At 39.5% G+C, this 19,181-nt stretch overlaps 1 pseudogene across 1 annotated transcript; it reads right to left on the bottom strand.

The window, feature by feature from the left end:
- Window positions 1–776: 776 nt before the first annotated feature.
- On the bottom strand, window positions 777–1,994 carry LOC309812310 (ribitol-5-phosphate xylosyltransferase 1-like; annotated as a pseudogene). Its single transcript has one exon. The product of its transcript is annotated as a ribitol-5-phosphate xylosyltransferase 1-like (transcript).
- Between the last annotated feature and the right edge of the window lie 17,187 nt (window positions 1,995–19,181).

The following is a 19,181-nucleotide window of genomic DNA, read 5'->3' as shown; positions in this document are numbered from 1 at the left end:
AATGAAATAAATTGACAGATAATAAAGAAATGAAGAGTCTTGCTGGGCGTAGGAAACTCCGAATTGGCTGGTCTGGAAAGTTGAAATCCAAGGACAAATTAATAGATCGCATGTTTTGAAATGTCTTTCTGTGGAGCATTTATAATGTAAACTGAGGATTACTTAATGATTGTTTTGAATTGCCAACGCTACAGAGAAGGGCAAAAGGAGAGGAAAGAAGAAAGGAATGTTCTTTATCATGGGTACCATGGTAGTACACTGATTAAGAAAGAAATGAACTATACAAACATTATTATAGCAACATCAATGGAACTTTAAATAAAAGAGAAAAATTCACTCACATTCCTGCTACCCAAGAATCAATCTGTTCTCATTTGTTTTAAGGATTCTTTTGTTCTATTAATTAGGTGGAACATTGTTTATTCACCATTTCCAAACTTATAAGGCAGACAGCCCAGGTTTGTTTTGTTTTGTTTTGTTTTAGTATTGTAATATTGCCAATCTTTATGTAAGTTTAGGAAAAAGTTTTGCATTATTTTCTTAGAATAAGTCCATGGAAATAAGATTTCTGAATCAAAGGACATTAACATTTTAATAGTTCTTTTCTATGTTAACTCTTCTTTCAAAAAATCATTATCATACCTTTTTATTCTATGCAGGTACAAGTGCACTACCTCATCTGGGTATTCTACTTTGAAATCACATTGGTATAAAGTGGTGCCTTGTTGTTATTTCAGTGATTATTTCTTTGATTATTAGGTGGATTGAACATTTCCCCATATTGTGTCTACTAATTATTATTCTATTTTTGGATGCAAACTCTTTGATTATGCCATATATTCAATTGTGTCCAGGGAGCCTTAGTAGAGTTCTTACGAAATTTTCACAAGTGCATTTTAACGTAGGTATTAACCCTTTGCTTATTTAATTACTATAAATATTATTTTGTCCCTGTATTTCTTTCCATTAAAAAATTTTTTTAGCATAAATTTTGAATTTTTAATGATAAAATGATTGGTCCTGTCATTTGTAGTTTCTTCTACTGCTTCAAAACTTAGAAAATTATGTCAAACTTAATGTCAGCCTCATGTGGCTGTAGTGCATGGAGGGGAACTTAATGGTAGTGGGAGTTGAGTAAGGAAATCAAGACAGAGAGAGCTAAGGTTATACAATAGTTTTTTTTTTTTAATTTTTATTGAAGTATAGTTGATTTACAACATTGTGTTAGTTTCTGTTGTACAGCAAGGTGAATCAGTTATACATAAACATATCCACTTTTAAATTTTGTAATTAATTAATTAATTGATTTTTGAATTACAGTTAACCTTTATTATTCTTTAAAAATGAACTTTCCACAATATTAATAAATCTCATTTTTAGCTCTGCTTTGAAGTATTGATACCAGTGAAGTAACCTTTTTCTTCTTTGAATCTTGTAAAATTATACTTTTCTCTTTTTCTAAAATAGGAAGTTCCTTCCAGTTCTTAATAAAGATAAAGGGAGCATTCATGGACTTGAGTAACTGCAGAGGAGCATTATGGAAAACAGATGAATTTCCACAGCTGCCAGCTGTCATTACGTCTTCTACCATGGGAACGGAGCCATAGGAGCAAGCCTCATATATTCTGTAACACTCTCTGTTTACTCCTGCTGGGCACAAGGTGAGATCACTTTGAAGCAGAGCATCTTGATAATTCTTAAGGCTTCCATTTGTTTCTTGAGGCTGCCACTGTTCTGTTGCTGAAACCCAACAAAGCTTATCGTTCCCATCTTGTTTCAAAATGTTCATTAGTGCTTGTCTGGATGAATTTTCATAAATGGTTCCTACAATATTACACAAGTATGGCCTTTCATATGCAGCATTGACCAATTCGCCTCCACCACAGGAAAATTCCTGTATGTTGCTACTCCTAAAGGCCATTGAAAAACATCCATGTTATTAATCCAGGGGGCTGTCATATATTATGAAAAGTAATTCCACAGAGCCTCCATTTCTTTTGAGAAATTGGTTTATCCATTCGTTATTACAATGTTCATTTGCAACCAAAACAACAGCAAGATGCTGGAGTTTTTGAGTTTGCACTAAATTTTGTGCATAAGGTAACCACTGGGTGGCAAAAAAGACCTTTGCTTTTTCTCTTCCATTTAGAACGAGTACCACATTATTCTCATCAACAGAGAAGTACCCGGGGACCACAGCTGGACCAGTAATGAAGCTGTAATGCATTCTTCCAACAACTAAATTTCTTTCTCTCCGCTGAGCATTCACATCAGTGGGCTCAAGTAAACCTTCAAAAATATGCTCCCAAATACAAACCAATGGCAGCTTTGCCCCAGATTTGTACATGGAAGTCTTTTTTCTCTTTTGTGGACTTATTTAATTTCTGAAGTCTGTGTTTTTGCTCATTTTTTTCATCTTCTTCCCAATGATTCCATTCTTCACTTCTCAAAGTAGATTGTTTTTTCCAGAAGTTTCCCAATTATTTCCTTCTCATCCGTAACCATTCAATGATGACTAATAAGTAGAGGGCACATTCCTTATCACTGAACTTGCACATAGGTAAAGAAGGCTGGAAAAGATGCTCTGTGTTTTAGGAAGCCTCCTACGAACACCTTCCCATGTGCACCTGCCATTGCTCATCTCATCATCATTATCACCTCAGTGCCCTTCCTGTAGCTTTGATGCTGAGCCATTATCTTCAGGGCCAAGAAGTGCAGGTTACTTGGATTTGCCTTTATTTAACTATTTGTGATTGAACCTTCCTTCAGTTTTCATCTGGGGTTCAGCTGATTGAGGCTGGGATTGGCTGGGCTTGGTTTTAGTCTATGGCTTGGGTCCAAGTCTGCTCCATATTCTCTCATCCGCTATGGTCCAGCAGTTATTGGAGTAAAGGTTCTGAACCCCACGTCAGGCTTCCCAACCTGAGGGTCTGGCAATGGGAGGAGGAATTCCCAGAGAATCAGACTTTGAAGTCTAGTGGGATTTGATTGAAGGACTTCAACAGGACCGCTAATGTTGGAGGGTCTCCTGCAGAGGTGGGGGGTGGCTGTGGCTCACTGCGGGGACAAGGACACTGGCAGCAGAAGTTCTGGGAAGTACTTCTTTGTGGGAGCCCTCCCGGAGTCCGCCATTACATCCACCTTTTTATATTATTTTCCCATATAAGTCACTACAGAGAATTGAGTAGAGTTCCCTGTGCTATACAGTAGGTACTTATTAGTTATCTAATAGTTATATTGTTAAATGGAGTGTGTGTGTGTGAGAAATGTTTTCCCAGAGAGGAATTATACTGTCCTTCCTGAGAAGTATTAATACTGTTGGCATGGCTGGTACCCACGACGCCCAACTGTGCAATAAGAATGAGGAAGGGAGCGTGGCACTTTCTGAGAAATCTAGCTTAATGGAGGTAGCCACCTAGTTTATTCACATTCAGAATAATTTTGTTTTGTTTTGGTTGCTTGAGATGAATGGTTGTAAATAGAAGTCTAACTAATGCATAGCTTTGGAAAGGAATGAAATCTCACAATGGCGCAACTGTTGCTAAATAACTTCCTGCGTGTCCCCAGAGTGGCCAGTTTCAAAAGGATTGGGGAGATCTCATCTTGCAACATGTTATAACAAAGAAGGAGGGGTTAAGAAATCACACCTCCTCATTGCTACATGCCTGTACTTAAAATAACCAAAGATTTTCTGGGATGTTCTTAATTCAGATATTCTTTTTTGTTGATCTAAGGTGCATCCTGCTTGTCCCATCACAGGTCCCAACTTCCGTTCAAAAAGCAGTCACCATAGGAATTCGGCAGCAGATCCTGAGCTGTTCTCACTCCCCACTCATCTCTTCTACCCATTTTACTTATTTTCATTAACAGAACAGAACACTTTTATGTGCCAGTTCTCAGTCTCAGAAACGCTAATGGTTCTTTTTTATACATTGCAACAAACCCAAACTTCTTTTGCCATCTTTAAAGACTCTGCCCTACTTAGGTAACTTTCTTATTCCTGCTTCCTGGACACTCATCTTTTGCTCCAGTCAAGTACCTCTGGTCTCTTTTCCTTGCAGTTGCCCTGTTCATTCCCACCTGTTATCCCATTGCTTTCCTTCTGTCAGTCTGTTCCAGCTGCTAGAACAGAATACGATAGACAGGGTGGCTTATTGACAACGGAAATTTATTTCTCACAGTTCTGGAGGCTGGGAAGTCCAAGATCAAGGCAGATTTAGTGTGTGGGGAGAGCATGCTTCCTGATTCATAGATGTCCTCACATGGTGGAAGGGCAAGGGGGCTCTTTGGGGTCACTTTATAAGGGCACTAATCCCATTCTTTAGGGCTCCACCCTCATGGCCTAATCACCCCCCAAAGGCCTCACCTCCAGATACCATCATATTGGGGATTAGGTTTCAACATACGAATTTTGGGGGAACACAAACATTCAGTCTATAGCACTTTCTTTGTGTAATGCTTTCCTCCTGGAATGCTTTCCCTCCTTTCCTTGCTTAAAACTAGACTCACTTGTCAAGCCCTAAATCAAGTCTGACATTAAACAAAACAAAGCAGAGTATAGAGCTTACCCTCCCAGGGAAGTTTAGGTGCCATTGCATAGGTAAGTCTCTGGGCAGAATCTCATCCATCAAAGACTGCTCTAGCTTCTCTGAGATGGATTGGTGGTTCTCTTTTATGTGTCTACAGTTTTTTGTTGAGCAAGTGCACATCTGTTGGGCAGTATTAGATTCTTAAAGGATCCTAGATAGGCCCCAGCCCCCAAATGTGATCAGTATATTGGATGTACTGGCTTTGGCTGCTCTGCCAGGAGGAAACAACTTTATTCTTTCTTACCACTGCCTTCAAATAAAACCTTGATATAAACTCCATTCCAAGCTCCTGGATGGTGGCTCAGGTTTTTGTTTTTCTGGACATGGGGGATTAGAGAAGTTTCAGTTATTAAAAATTCTAGCCCAATCAAGACTTCAATCGCATGTCTATTAAAAGATTCTCCTTCCGTGTCCTCCCAGGGTCTTGAAGTGGGAAGTGGGGGAGGCAATGTCTGCCTTTTCTTTCTTCCTCTTTCTACCTCTTGCATCTACTTGCTAGATGCTCCAGGGTTAGGTAGCGAGGAGGGGCTAGAAGTTGAGAAACTTTTTTTTAAATAAACCTAGTTGGTGTTAGTCTGCAAAAACCCTCTGCATAGTCGACTGACCATTTATCAAATAGGGTGCTTTTGTTGGTTCTTTGGGGACACCCTGTTGGAGACCTCTGAGGTTGAAACATTTCCTGACGTGGGAGAGGTAGTCTCTTGCTGCCCTCTTGTGTCATGCCCTCAACCCTACTCCAGCAGTTCACACTGTGTAACCTTTTTGCTGAGGCAATCTGGACCCTGCTGGGCAGTGTTCTTAGATGGGGTACTTTTAAGGAGGCTCTAGCCTGGCTCTCCTCTGCAACATCCATTTAGTCCACAGGTTACCTGGCATGTTGCCTCTCTAAATCCTAGAAGTACAGTGTTCTCTCTTTGCTCTCCATCATAGAGAGCTCCAGCCGGCCTCTCCCCTTTGGACTTTACTAGGTAAGAATCAGGCACCAGTCTCTGTGTTCCCCAAACTCCAGGAAACACAGATCAGACCCTCTAGTGATAGGCAGAAAAATGCCCCCCACAGATGTGCATGCCTTAAGCCCTGGAACCTGTGAATATGTTACCTCACATGACAAACTGTTGCTTTTCTGGAAGCTCCTCCTACACCGTTTGGGAAGGCAGTGGTGTAATTTTCTACACCATGGGACTAACAATCTTGTTGGCACTCTTTCTTGTATATAAGCTAGAGGTGGATATCTTGGTGTGCCCAGCACATTATTTAAGCACCCTCACTCCCTCAGTCACAGTGTAGAGGCAGGAAATGTCCCATTTAATATTGTTGGACAAGTTTTGTAAATCTTTGTCCCTTGTTCTGTGTTTTAGTACAAGCACATATAGACCATTTCTAAGCATTTCCGTTACTCACTAGCTACCCGAATTCCTCTGCTGGACTAGGACTCCTTGATGGAAATCCTGTTACTGAGTGTCCTCTGCATTTTGATGAACACATCCCTCATGCTGGACTCTGTATATTTTTGCTCCTTTTTCTGGTCTGAAATTAATTTCTGCAACCAAGTCAGTTCCTTCACTTTCTCATTGTATTTTATGCAAATTGCCAGCAGGACATCATGCCTTATGTCTGCGCCTTCCAGAGCATAGGGAGAACTTCAGGTTTAGGTGGGTTGGAGGGGCTCTAAAGATCAGCTCTTTCACTGCTTCTTTCCTCCCACTCCTGAATTTTGAATCATGTCTCCTCACTGTCATCCAGGATATACAAGTATGGGATCCAGGGGGGATCGTACTACTTCCCGTGTTTATTCCATTATGGAGATTTTCTTTGAGCTCCTTGAAGGCAAGGACCAAATCTTATTACCATGGCAACACTAGCCCCAACTCAGATCCTGGAGCAAAGCAGGAAGTCAGTGAATGAATGACTGAATGAACGAATATCATTGGGCCCAAAACTGGCTTCTCTGTGGCTTCTATAACATCTTCCTTGGGACGATTCAGAATGATTTATTAATTCTCTTCTTTGTAGAATGGCCTCTAACTGTTTAAAGCTATTTTGTCCTCATTGACTCTTTTCTTCTCCTATATTTTCAGTCCCCCAAAGGATATTTCTACACATCAGTTACAACCCTTTCTACTTTAGTTTTCTGATAGCCTCTTAAGGAATGTTCAGTTTTCTGGAATGAATTCAGCATGACGGTGGGCCGGAAGTGATTGTGTAACTATTGCAAAAGGCTGTGGTTTGAATCTTTCCAAAAGTCTTATCTGAGCAGCCCAGATGCAGCACTGTGCCAATAGTCACAGCTTCTCTGTTTCTCATTGTGTAGTCTGCAGATAGCCCTGCTGAGGGCTGAGGGTTTATATGGAAGGCGTCATGGTGTGTTTTAAGTGTAACAGGATATCAAATGGAATTTTTCATGGTGTCTTGATATTTCATCTGAAGCCCCAGTGCTGAGAACAAAAAGTGATAATTATCCCCAGATTTCTGAACGGTGTACTAGCGCTGCCATATGCATGCAGAAATTGTGAAAAGACAGCAAAACTGGTATCAACCTTCCATCACATACTTCCAACTCATGCAGGAGAAAGGGTTTGATTAAAGACTCTCTGGGGTAGTGGACGGTACTGTGGCATTTCCCTTTCTCTTCTTGTGAGGTGACCCTTGAGAGAATTGGGGACTCCAGTGGTACCCTGGGATTGAAATAGAGCAGGGTGGAGAATTCATGGAGAAATGGATGTGTGTCTTTGGAATTTAGGGATATGAATGAATGGGACCTGCTGCTTGCTTCCTGCCTGATGAGTCTGGAATGCGGGAGGCTGGTCAGAACAAACAGTGATCCCTAAATGAGTGACGAGGGCAACAGTGAGCACGTCTGCGCTACCAGAATTTCTAAGGGTGAGGACATGCATCTTCCAGGAGTTACAATGGAAGATAGCTGGCCTTGAACCAGGAGCATTGCTGGTGGGGTGAAGGGACCCCAGCAATAAGATGCTCTATGATATATTTCTGAGTAGGAGCCGAGCAGTTTGCAAGAAACTTCTGGGAGAAGTGGGAGAGTGCATTTGCTTTGGAGGGGGCTTTTCAGCTGCGTAGTCCGCACAGTGAGCCTTTGAAAGCCCCACAAATGACCCCACTGGAGAGAGCCAGCAAATGGGCTACTACCTCAAGACCAGGGTCTGCTGTGTTGTAACAGTACCAGCCATGAAAGAAACACTTGCTCCTTTTCCTCTAATCCCCCTGCCCCATGCTTTGACCCTGGAGAAGCCAGAAGCAGCAGTGGGAGGGCAAGGACAGTGAAGGAGATGGAGGAGGGATAGACGGTACTTCCTTTCCTGTGCTGTAGGCTGTAGTCACTATGCCTTAGGTTGGGGTGGAGCTGGGGTATGGTGATGGGGAACTCTGATTTGAGTATGTGATTGAAGTTTTAAACAGGACTTTTTAATGAGTTTTTTTTTTTTTTTTTTTTTTGTCTGTGAAAAACGGCATGTGGGATCTTAGTTCCCAGACCGGGGATCAAACCCCAGCCAAGCAGTGGAAGTACAGAGTCCTCACCACTGGACTGCCAGGGAATTCCCTAATGAGTTTTAATTCTTGAAAGTAAGTTTAAAAATCTCTGAGGTAGACCTGAGATATTGCCCAGAGGTGGGGAAGGATGATTTGACAGAACATGTTGGGAAGGAGTGATTAGAGAAAAATAAAACTATTATCTGGTGTACACCACCAACTTTAGTCCATCTGGTAAACTGATTAAATAAACAGTAATTTAAGGAAAATTACAGGAAGGCCGGGCCTGAGGGATAGGTAGGTAACAGACTATTCTCTGGAACCTTGGTATTATGGACTCTTTGTTTTTCTGAAGTTTTTAATATTTCTGTTTAATATTTTAAAAGTTTTTATTTTGAAATGATGTTATAACAACAGAAAAGTCACAAAAATAGTACAGAGTTCCCAAATACTCATTCCTCAGTTTCTGCTAATGTTAACATCTTATATTGATATAACCATAGTGTAATGATCAAAACCAGGAAATTAACATTGATACAATACTATTAACTAATCTATAGACATAATTTGAGTTTGCCAGGTTCCCCATGAATGTTCTTTTTCTGGCCAGAATCCAAATTGTGATCTCACATTATATTTACTATCCACAGTCTGCTCCTTAGTCTTTCTTTGTATCATTAAATTTTAAGATTGGAAAAGACATTAAAGGTCCCCTAGATGAATCACCCAGTAGATTCTTGAATCCCCTCTATAAAAATCCCTGCTAATCAGTTTTTTTGGTAAGAAGACACCTCTAGTGACAGTCTGTTTTAATGGGTCCCAGCTCTATAAGGGAAGTTCATAACTGTGATTGTCTTTCTTAAAGCTTCCACTTATTGATTCTGGTCCTTACCTGATCCTTGCCTTCAAAATAATCCTTCTATCTGACAGCCTTCAAATATTTGAAGACCATTATATTTCTACTTGCCCTGAAGCCCCATCCCTCATTCCTGCCACCAAATCCTCTCTTCTTTAGGATGGCCATCTTCAGTTCCATTAACTGTTACTCATATGACATGGTTTTAAGTCATCTCACACATGGATCACTGTATCCCAAACAAGCTCCAGTTGTATATACAGGTGTAGATGTGGGTCTCTCTATTTGTCTGTGTGGTACCTGAACAGAGAAAAATCACGTATCATTCTCCACATTCTGTGTCCTATCTCACCAGGCCAAGATTACATTAACATTTGGTTCGTTTTTGTAAAGATAAGCAGGCAGTAGTTAGACATGCTAATTAAATAGCCATTTTTAGTGAACTTCAGTGGGTGATCCAGACTCCTGTGTGAGTTGCTAAGACAAGTTTGGTATCTTTCTCAGAGATATCTTTGGGCATGGAAAGCTGGACAAGGTAAGAATGTTTTCAATACAAAGTTGGATTGACAAGTTTCCAATTGAAAATCATGGTGCCTGGCTACAAGTTCCTGGTATATCTTCTCCAAAAAAGAAAAGGCAATACATTTTCAAAAACTAGAATAAACTTTTAATGTATTGGCAGAATCTGGGAGAACTTTCATTTACTGAACAGCCAGTGGAAATGGATTGAGAAATGCAATGTGGCTGGAAATGGAGGAAGTATTTTTGTTTAAAAATAATAAGAGGTACAAACTATTACATATAAAATAAGCTACAAGGATATATTGTATAACATGGGGAATATGGCCAATATTTTATAACAATTATAAATGGAATATAACCTTAAAAATTGTGAATCACTATACCATACACCTGTAATTATATACTATTGTACATCAACTATACTTCAGTAAAAAAAAAAATTAAAAAAAATTCTCAAAGGACTATTTTTCAGTCTTCTACTGCCCGTACCCTGGTTCAAAATGCAGGGTATGTTTTGACCTTACCGGTACAGTGTGGGTATTGCTGGAGGAGAGGCCTGGAGTATTCCTCTCCTCACAGTTCCCACGGGTATCTCTCTTTCCTCATACTCTCATAGTCTGTAATTTCCAGAGATGAATGGCAGGAAAGCATGAAGGGATTGGGGTTGGTGCATTTCATCTTGGAGATGAGCCCTAGTACGAGTTAAAGCTAGGACACTTTGCATCTGTTCAGAGAGTGAGAGAACCAACAATGGAGATGCAGTAACACTAGATGAGTTTCTGCTTGATCCTGGGAATTGGGCCAAGGAACTGTCAACAGCTTTCTCTCCAGAAGCAGATTTCAGAGTGGAGTTATACTAGCACCTAAGTGATGTGAAGGAGAAAAGCAGTCCCTGACATTCAGGAACTAGCCCTTGGTGTCATTATAAGCTGGCCTGCACTCAGTTAAGTTTTGATGTGCTCTGGTTGGACATAAGTAGTTTCACAGGACATCAGCATCAGACAGGGCCACTCCATAACCAGGATGCTTCAAAGCCAAAACAAAGAGCACTTGGTAATTATGTCTGAACACAGACAACACATGAACATTGTCCAAGTCACAAAATACCAAGAAGCCTCTGCCAGCTAAAATGAGTAATGGCTGTTTCCTTGTCAATTATACCTTCCACCCTGCTCCATTCTGCCCTCCCTATAAATAAGACTTACTAAGATACCCAGTGATAAAATTGTCCTGGCTTTCTGACACTGCCTAATTCGCCACATCACCCAATCAAAGCCCAAATCCAAAAATAAGTTCTTTCTACATCCTCGTACTGAATTGCCCTGTGGTTCCCCATGTCATAATTCTGTCTTACCACAACTGGGAATAAATCCAACTTGTTCCATGCGAAACTGATTGGCCTTTGGTTTGAGGGCGAAGGACAGAGAATAGGATAATACATACTTGGCAAATACCAATTAAGTGTTAATCTCTTTTCTTTCAAAGATAAGCAAACAATAAAATGAAACAAAACATGGGGTCTAGGGAAAAAACTACTGTTGAATAAAGAAAAAAGAACAGCATCCCTAGACTTGGTTGGGGCCCCTAGCTATACATTTCTATAACTTCCAGTTTTGTACTGTTCATCATAGAATTCTGAGGAAACTAATATTTATTAGGAAAATTAAAATCCTAATTGGAAGTATTAAGGAGCCAAACTAATACTGTAGAAGATGGAAGTGGTAACATTGAGAGGAAACTTGAGAGGTTTTCCTAGACTGAAGAGAAGGATAATGGGAAAGCACATAGTAGACCTACAGTGATTCAATCCAAGAAGGATTTGTGTTCATAATGAAGAAACAAGAGCGATTTTAATGGAAGCAGTGCTAGTTACTGCAGACTTGCTTGCTCAAAACGCATTCCAACCCTCTAGTAGTATGCAGAGCCAAGTCCCACTCTTCCCACAGTTGCCTGCAGTTTAGAATATGATTTAGGTTCTTCCAAGATGACGCACTCAAGTGAGACTGGATTTAGAAGTGACTCATGTGGGAGAGAAGCAGGTAGGGAGGTCAGAGGCATCCAGTTTGCTGGTGCTGATTATTGCAGAGGCAACTCTGGAGGCAGCTTTCCAATTCGGCGGTCAGCTTCCTGGTGGGGGCAGAGGCGGCAGAGTTTTGGAGCCAGCCCGTGTGGCAACGGCTTTTGTCTTGGCAGGAGCCTCCTGACTCTACACTGCCCTATGGGGGCCGGAGCAGCGGCTGTACTGGCAGCCCAGTTCTCAGACGTGCATCTGGGAGTCACTCATGGAAGGTCAGTCTAGAGCAGCACTATCCTATAGAAATGTAAGAACACACGTACATCGTTTAAACTTTTCTAGTAGCTGCAGTTGAAGTCCAAAGAAATAGGTGACATTAATTTTAATAATATATTTTGTTTAACCCAGTATATCCCAAAATAGTATAATTTCCACATGTAGTCAATATATCACTTTTTTCGTACTGATGTGTATCTTACCTGAGACTAGCCACATTTCAAGCACTAAGCCGTCTGTGGCTCCTGTATTGGACAACACAGGTCTAGAGTCCTTTTTTTCCATTTTCCTGGCAATTTAGTAAATAATTTAATACCTTGTAATAAATCTGTCTCTGCTTAAACTCGTGGGTTGTGTTTTCCACAGTTGAACACTGGCTGATATAGAAGCAATACCAGATAAATAAACATAAAAAGGACTCAATCTGTACCAGCAAAATGAATGAAAAGAAAACCATACTTAGACACACTGGTACAAATTCTTTGAACTGCAAAGATGAAAGAACCTCAGATGCATCCAGACAGCCTCCCTTGCCCCCTTGTAAATCTATTAAAGAAAAATATACAGATTGGCCTTAGCCTTCTTTCCTGCAAAGATAAATGGCAGAAGGAAATGGAATGATGACTATACATTTGGGGGATAGAAGGTATAGCTTGAGAATTTTATACTCAGCCAAGTTGTTTTTCAGGTGTAAACATAGCAGAATGACAGATGCATAAGGGCTCATGAAACATACCATGCATAGAGCTCTCTTGAAAAAGTTATTCGCTGGTGTTTTCTTTTTTATATCAACCTCCTCCTGTTTTGCTTCTGCCTCTTTTAGTTTCATAATTTCTTGTTCTTTTTTTTTTCCTGGCTACTTACAAATTAAAAAAAATTTTTTTCTTGAGGATACTAAAATACATTTATTTAAAAAAAATTTAAAGTGTGTCATTTTAATTTTCTTTTAATAGTGATTTCATCCATTGATTGTAATAGAGTTGGTGTTCTTTCTTAACATTACTTTTCTTCCTGTGTTTTGGATTTCGGTTTGCAGGCCCTTCTTGAGGAAGATTTTATATCTTTATTATTCTCTCTGCCTATTTTCTCTCTCTGATCCCCTGCACCCCAACTCTTGTGGTTTTGAGGTTTGTCTCCACCTGGTCCATGGGGTCCCCAGGTCTTATATTGGCTGCTTGGTGCTCCTGCCCCACAATGATGTTGGGGATGTCACAGATACAGTCACTGAGCCCATAGACAGCTTGCCTGGCAACCAAGTGGAAAGGCTGAGGTGTGCCCTCCTAAGCTTGCAGCATCACAGATGCTGTAGTCAAGGTCGCAGGCAGCCGCTGCTTTCAGTTTCCTTTCTTGAGTTGGGGAGCCTCACTACAGGCCCTGGTCTCAGGCCAGGAGCCTGGCCTCCCAAGGGGTATTCCTATTCCTGTCGCTAGGGGCGACAGTCAGCCTGTAGGCTCTGGGCGGGCCCAATTGTTTGTTTCCATCCAGAGTTTATTCTAGTGGTTGCCGCATCCATGCTCACTGTTTGGTGCCTGTGTTGTGCTAGTTATTAATATTATCAGTATCAACCTGACCTGTTAACCCCACAGAAGCTGAGTTTCTGGCCACCTCAGATTGCTTCTTGACCTGGAGCCCAGGAGGCCTGTAGCTTTCACTGCTACATTTAATGCTTTGTATTTCTGTTCCAGTTCTGGGCATTTGTTCATTTTGTTTTTTAAACAAATATAAAATTTAAAGTTAAAAAAATTTAAAAATTGAGGTATAATCAACACACAACATTATACAGTTGACCCTTGAACAACTCAGGGGTTAGGGGCGCTGACACTCTGCACAGTTGAAATTCTAAAACTCTGTGCATAACTTACCATCGGCCCTCAGTGTCTGTGATTCCTCTACATCCTCAGTTTCCTGCATCCACGGTGCAGCATTGGCAGGTTCAACCAACTGTGGATGGTATAGTACTGTAGCATTTACTATTGAAAAAAATCTGCGTATAAGTGGACCCATGTAGTTCAAATCCATGTTGTTCAAGGGTCAACTGTATTAGTTTCAGGTGTTCAACATAATGATTTGATATTTGTGTAAAATATTTTTTGCAAAATGACCACCACAATGTCTAGTTAACATGGCTGTGACTTTTATTTTCTTCTGTATTTTATTTATTTATTTTTATTTATTTAAAAAATATTTATTTATTTATTTGGCTGCACTGGGTCTTAGTCACGTCACATGGGATCTAGTTCCCCGACCAGGGATCGAACCTGGGCCCCTTGCATTGGGAGTGTGAAGTCTTAGTCACTGGACCGCCAGGGAAGTCCTCTTTTGTATCTCATCTATCAATAAAGGAGCGGAGGAGAGGACCTCAAGATATATACTTACAATGTCATCTTGGCAAGAAGTTTCTTAAAGATGTGGTCTAGATGACCAAGGCATATATCAAAGTGAAAGTCATAGTATTAAAATATTGCAGTATTTTAGTTTTAAAGAGTTGGTGGAGAGTGCCAAAATTTACCAAATAAAGTCTAATTAATTGACTAACTGTAGACACAAAACGGAATGTGTTAACATTCTTTAAAGTGAATATATATAATTTAAAAATAATAATTTTCCTAAAATATAGTGTTATTATAATATGTGATATAATAATGGAGGTGGGTGAAAGGTAATAAATGCTATAAAATTAATAGACATTGTAAACAAACACACATTCATTTAGAAATGGGAAAAAAACAAGAAACAATTTAAATATTTCATAGTTTAAAATAGAAATTAAAAACTACAACTAGAGACGATTTAGAAAATATGGGAAATGAGAACATCATAAGGACTGAGGCCAAAACTGTGTTCAGCAAATTGATATTCTCGAGGGAGTTCATTATTCAACAAGCAAGCATTCAACCTAAGAAGAACAAACTGAACCAACTTAAGGAAAGCAGTGGTAAGAATGAAATATTAAGTAAACTATTAACAGAAATCTCTGACTTAGAAAAGAGAAAAACTGTAGAATTAATACATTAATTTAAGAGCCAATTCACTGAAAAACCAATATCTTTGTCAAGAAAACCTTGGGAAAATAGAGACGGAAAGAGAAAAAAAAATTTAAAAGAGAAATGAGATAAAATTATAGGCATAGAAGTGGTTAAACTTTTATATTAAAAAGTTCTCTTCTGTAAGAATTACTGAAGTTTGTACGAATGGAATGATAGGAAGGCTGGGACTTGTTTTAAAATACAGTGCTTCTTGGCTATGAGATGAGTAAGGTCTGAGGATCAAATGTATAACATGGTGGCTATGGTGGTTAATACTGTATTGTGTCATTGAAATTTGCTAAGATTTTAGATCTTAAATGTTCTCACCAAGAAAAAAAAAGATAAATATGTGATAAGATGGATGTGTTAATTAACAAGATTGGGGGAATCCTTTCACAATGTGTATGCCTATCAAATGATCATTATGTATACTTTAGATATCTTACAATTTTATTTGTTAATTATGCCTCAGTAAAGCTGAAAAAAAATATAGGGCTCCATTTAAAAAAGGTGATTGAGGAATAAGTGAAAGAATATTGGCAAAAATGTTGATTACTTTTAAGCTGGGTAGTGTATATGTGGAGATCCATTACATATTCTGTCTCGTTTTATGTGTGCATAAAAATCTCTGCAGTTAAAAGTTGAAAAATTTAAAAGAGAATGTCAGGTTTGACTCTATGGTAATACATTTAGAAATCTTCCTAATGAAGTAGATGGTTTTCTGAGAAAACACATTACTAAAACTGACTCAAGAAGTAGAAAATCTGAAAGAAGAGCAACCCTGGAAGAAATTATAAAAGAATTACCTCCAAAAGAGATTCTGAGATCTGTTAATGTTATTAGTGCATTTCTTCAAGAAACACCAAATTCTTTTGCTCTGTAAATTATGTCGAAATGAATGATACCATCAAATTCATTCTATAAAGTTAGTGTAACCTTACCACTAGGACCTGATAAATGAACAACAAAAATATCAAACTAGAACAGTTTTATGTGCAAGTATTTATGGGAAATTTCTAAATGAAATGACAATTAAACTCAGTTGCATTCAGCTGATCAATCTCCACTTAAGCCATTCATCAGATTAAGAAAAGTTCATCATTTCCTCTGTAAAACATACTGACTGATGACCACAGAAGGACGAACGCTCATGATGAGTTTGCTCTGGTGTGCTCTTGCAGTTTTGTTCAGATAATAACATGTTTCCAAACCAGTTTATGTCAGTTTTATTTGTTTCTGTATTTATGCAATCTAATTAAGCATTTGTGTATACTGATGAAATATAACTGTGGAAAAAATAATTGTTCCTGTGAAAGCTAAATTGAATATATTGGGAGAACTCGACACAAGTGAGGCACTAAAAAAGGATGAGACAAGTGTAAAATTTGGGAAAAATGGCTCTCCTCTCTGCTGTCTTTGCTGTGAGCTTTATCCTAAATGGATTCCCCAAGATGGTTGACAGTAGCTCCTGAGGTTATGTGCTTCACTGTTCTTGTTTAGGAATAGGAGTGTCTTTGTGTCAGTATTTAAAGCACCTTATTAGACCGATTTGGGTCACATACCCACCCTGGACCAATCGTAGGGCACGGCTTATGCTGATTGACTTGGTCAAGGTCTATACCGCAGCTGGGGTTAGGGGTGGAGCCAGCTTTTCTGGACCCACTTGTATCCCCTGACAAGCATTAGGAGGCTACCGGGAAGGGGGTGAGTGTGGATACTGGGGAGATAATGAACAAATATCTTTTATATTAATGCAAATTATGTCATCAACATAGTCAATTAAAAAAAAACATGGTAATTGTAATGGAGTAAAAGACATTCTCTATAAAAATATTTGGCAGATTAAAGAGTAAAACACTAATATCCCCAAAGAAAAATGGGCAAAGTTCATAAACAGAACTGGCCAATAAGTATGTGGAAGGTACATAATTTCAATAGTAATCAAAGAAATGAAAATAAAAACTATTATGTCATACCACTTTTTGCTTAATCAGTTGACTAAGTATTATGCAAGGAGCAGGGTTGTCCCAAATAACCCTGTGTACTTACCTGGTGTTGTAGACAGAATTGCACCCCCCAAAAGATTCACAGGTTGAAGCTCTAACCCTCCATGTGACTGATTTGGAGATAAGCCCTTTAAGGAGATAATTAAGATTAAATGAGGTCATAAGTGAGAGGCCCTAACGATAAGATTGGTCCTTATAGGAAGAGGAGGAGATACCAGGAGCGCATGTGCACAAAGAAAGCCCACGCAAGGACACAGTGATGAGAAGGAAGCCGAGGAGAGAGGCCTCAGGAGAAACGAAGTCTGCCAACACCTTGATCTTGGACTTCCAGCCTGCAGAATTGTGAGAAATACATTTCTGTTGTTTAAACCACTCCAGACTGTGGCAGCCCTAGTGGACTATTAAGTTGCCTGGGCCAGAGACTAACTAGGGCTCAGGGCCTTGCTCTTTCCCCAGTTGGAGGGACAGTCCCCAAGGTCACCTTCTTGAGGAACTTAGGCTTCCTCCCCCTACCAAGGGAGGGACTGAACTGAAACATCCTTGGGGCTCCAGAGTCTCCAGGTGCTGGGTAGCTGGCGTTCCAAGACAATTCCTGTAAATAGCTGGCACCCCCAAACCAGATTGCTTGGCATGCTGGTAAGGCTGCCCTCTCATGCTTGTCATATAAGAAAGAATAGGGCATGGGTCCAGCAGACCCTGGCATGCCTCTTCATGGGCTGATGGAGTGACCGTGGGTCCTTGTCATGCTGACCCTGGCCTTGAAAGCTTCTTTATCCAATTAAGCTTATTCCTTAGCCCATGTCATGGGATGTTGTGAAATTTCACCCAAACCCTAGTGCATTACATGGGGAGACCCAGAAGAGAACATATGACACAAAAGAGAGATTTAAGAAATGATATACTCAGTGGTGATGAGGTACAGGTAATGGACATTCTCATCTTGTCTGTTAGCCTAAGACTATTTACAACCCTTTGCAGAACTAATTTATTATGTGTTTAAAGAGTCCTCAGTGTATCAATTTTTAAAAATTATGGGAATATACTTATTAAGTAGTGAATTCATCGCTATGCATCAAGATACCAGGGAAATTTAACAAAAGTATATAGTGTTGAACAGAAAGTATTTTAGCTGTAGCATTAGAGTGAAAAATGCATAAAATTCTATTTTCTTCCGCCGGAGAGTTTATACCTATGTTGTTATTGATAAGTTTCCAGATAAGTTGATAAGTTTCTAGAGAACAACAGAAAAGCTGCCACTTCCTGATCACAATTTCAATGGCAATCTTTTAAAAAATAAATAAATAAACAAATAAATTTATTAAACGAAAGAAAAATCACGCAGGCACAGACAGACCCCACTAGAACCTTCTTCACTAACCATTCTTCCGGGTTCACTAATTTGATGTTGTTTTATTTTCTGTGACATTAAATTCAAGTTTTTATTTAACCATCAATTTTTTTTTACTCTCTCTTAAAAAAAATTATATTAAAGGTAGTGTAGACTTCTACGTTCTTAGGCGAGTAGCCCAGGTATCAGGTAGCCAGACAGACCTTGTGTTTTGGTACTCAGTTCTTGACACTGCTCTGTACATCAGTTGCAAAGGATTCCTTAAAATGAAATCTGGGATTTCTGCCATGGTTCTTTGTTACCGAGAACATTCTGAGGAACATACATTAATAGATGATCAATTCTTTTCATTTATAATGGGAAGGCATAGAAAACTACCATAAGAAAGAATTGTTTCTACCATTAATTCCACTTAATCCTTACCCACCTGCATCACTGGATATTAAATATTATAATAGATAAACTGAAAGTAAATTGTCAGAGCTTTTGAAATCCAGTCTCCACAATTATTGCTTACCACTGGGAGATCAGTGTCACAACCCTGTAATATTTGTTTAGTCTAATCCCTCCTTCACTAATTAGAAACACTAAAAGATCACAGAATTTCCCTTCCTGGCCCTTCCCTCAGTGGTGGTATTTGTAAAAAATAAAACCAAAACCGAACAAACAAAAACCCACTGAATACCCAAGAGCCAACTAAACCCCCCATGGCACTCACCAGTGCTCAGGTGACAAAGCCTGGGGTAGGGGGTGGGGAGCTTGGGGGTAATGTTAAACTGACACTGTAAACAAGGACACTGTGCAGAATGCTGCTTTCCTATGTGAAACAATGAGTGACAACTTCATCTGAAACAAAACAACTCACCAGACTTCTACTAACCAGTTTCTTTTCCTTGATCTTAAAACCAAGTCTTATTTACGGAGTGCCTCCCAAGTTCAAGGCGCAGTAGTGAGCACGATGCCTCTGTCATCTAACGATAACAAAGTACTTTGCGACTAAGGCTTTCTGATGTACCAGACAAATGGGAAGAGAAGACAGCCACACCGGAGACCAA

This window comes from Mesoplodon mirus (genome assembly GCF_964341445.2).
Source record: "Mesoplodon mirus genome assembly, chromosome: 11".
Lineage (NCBI taxonomy): Eukaryota > Metazoa > Chordata > Mammalia > Artiodactyla > Ziphiidae > Mesoplodon > Mesoplodon mirus.
The sequence above is the reverse complement of the archived record's forward strand: the minus strand, read 5'-3'. Positions and strand labels throughout refer to the sequence as shown.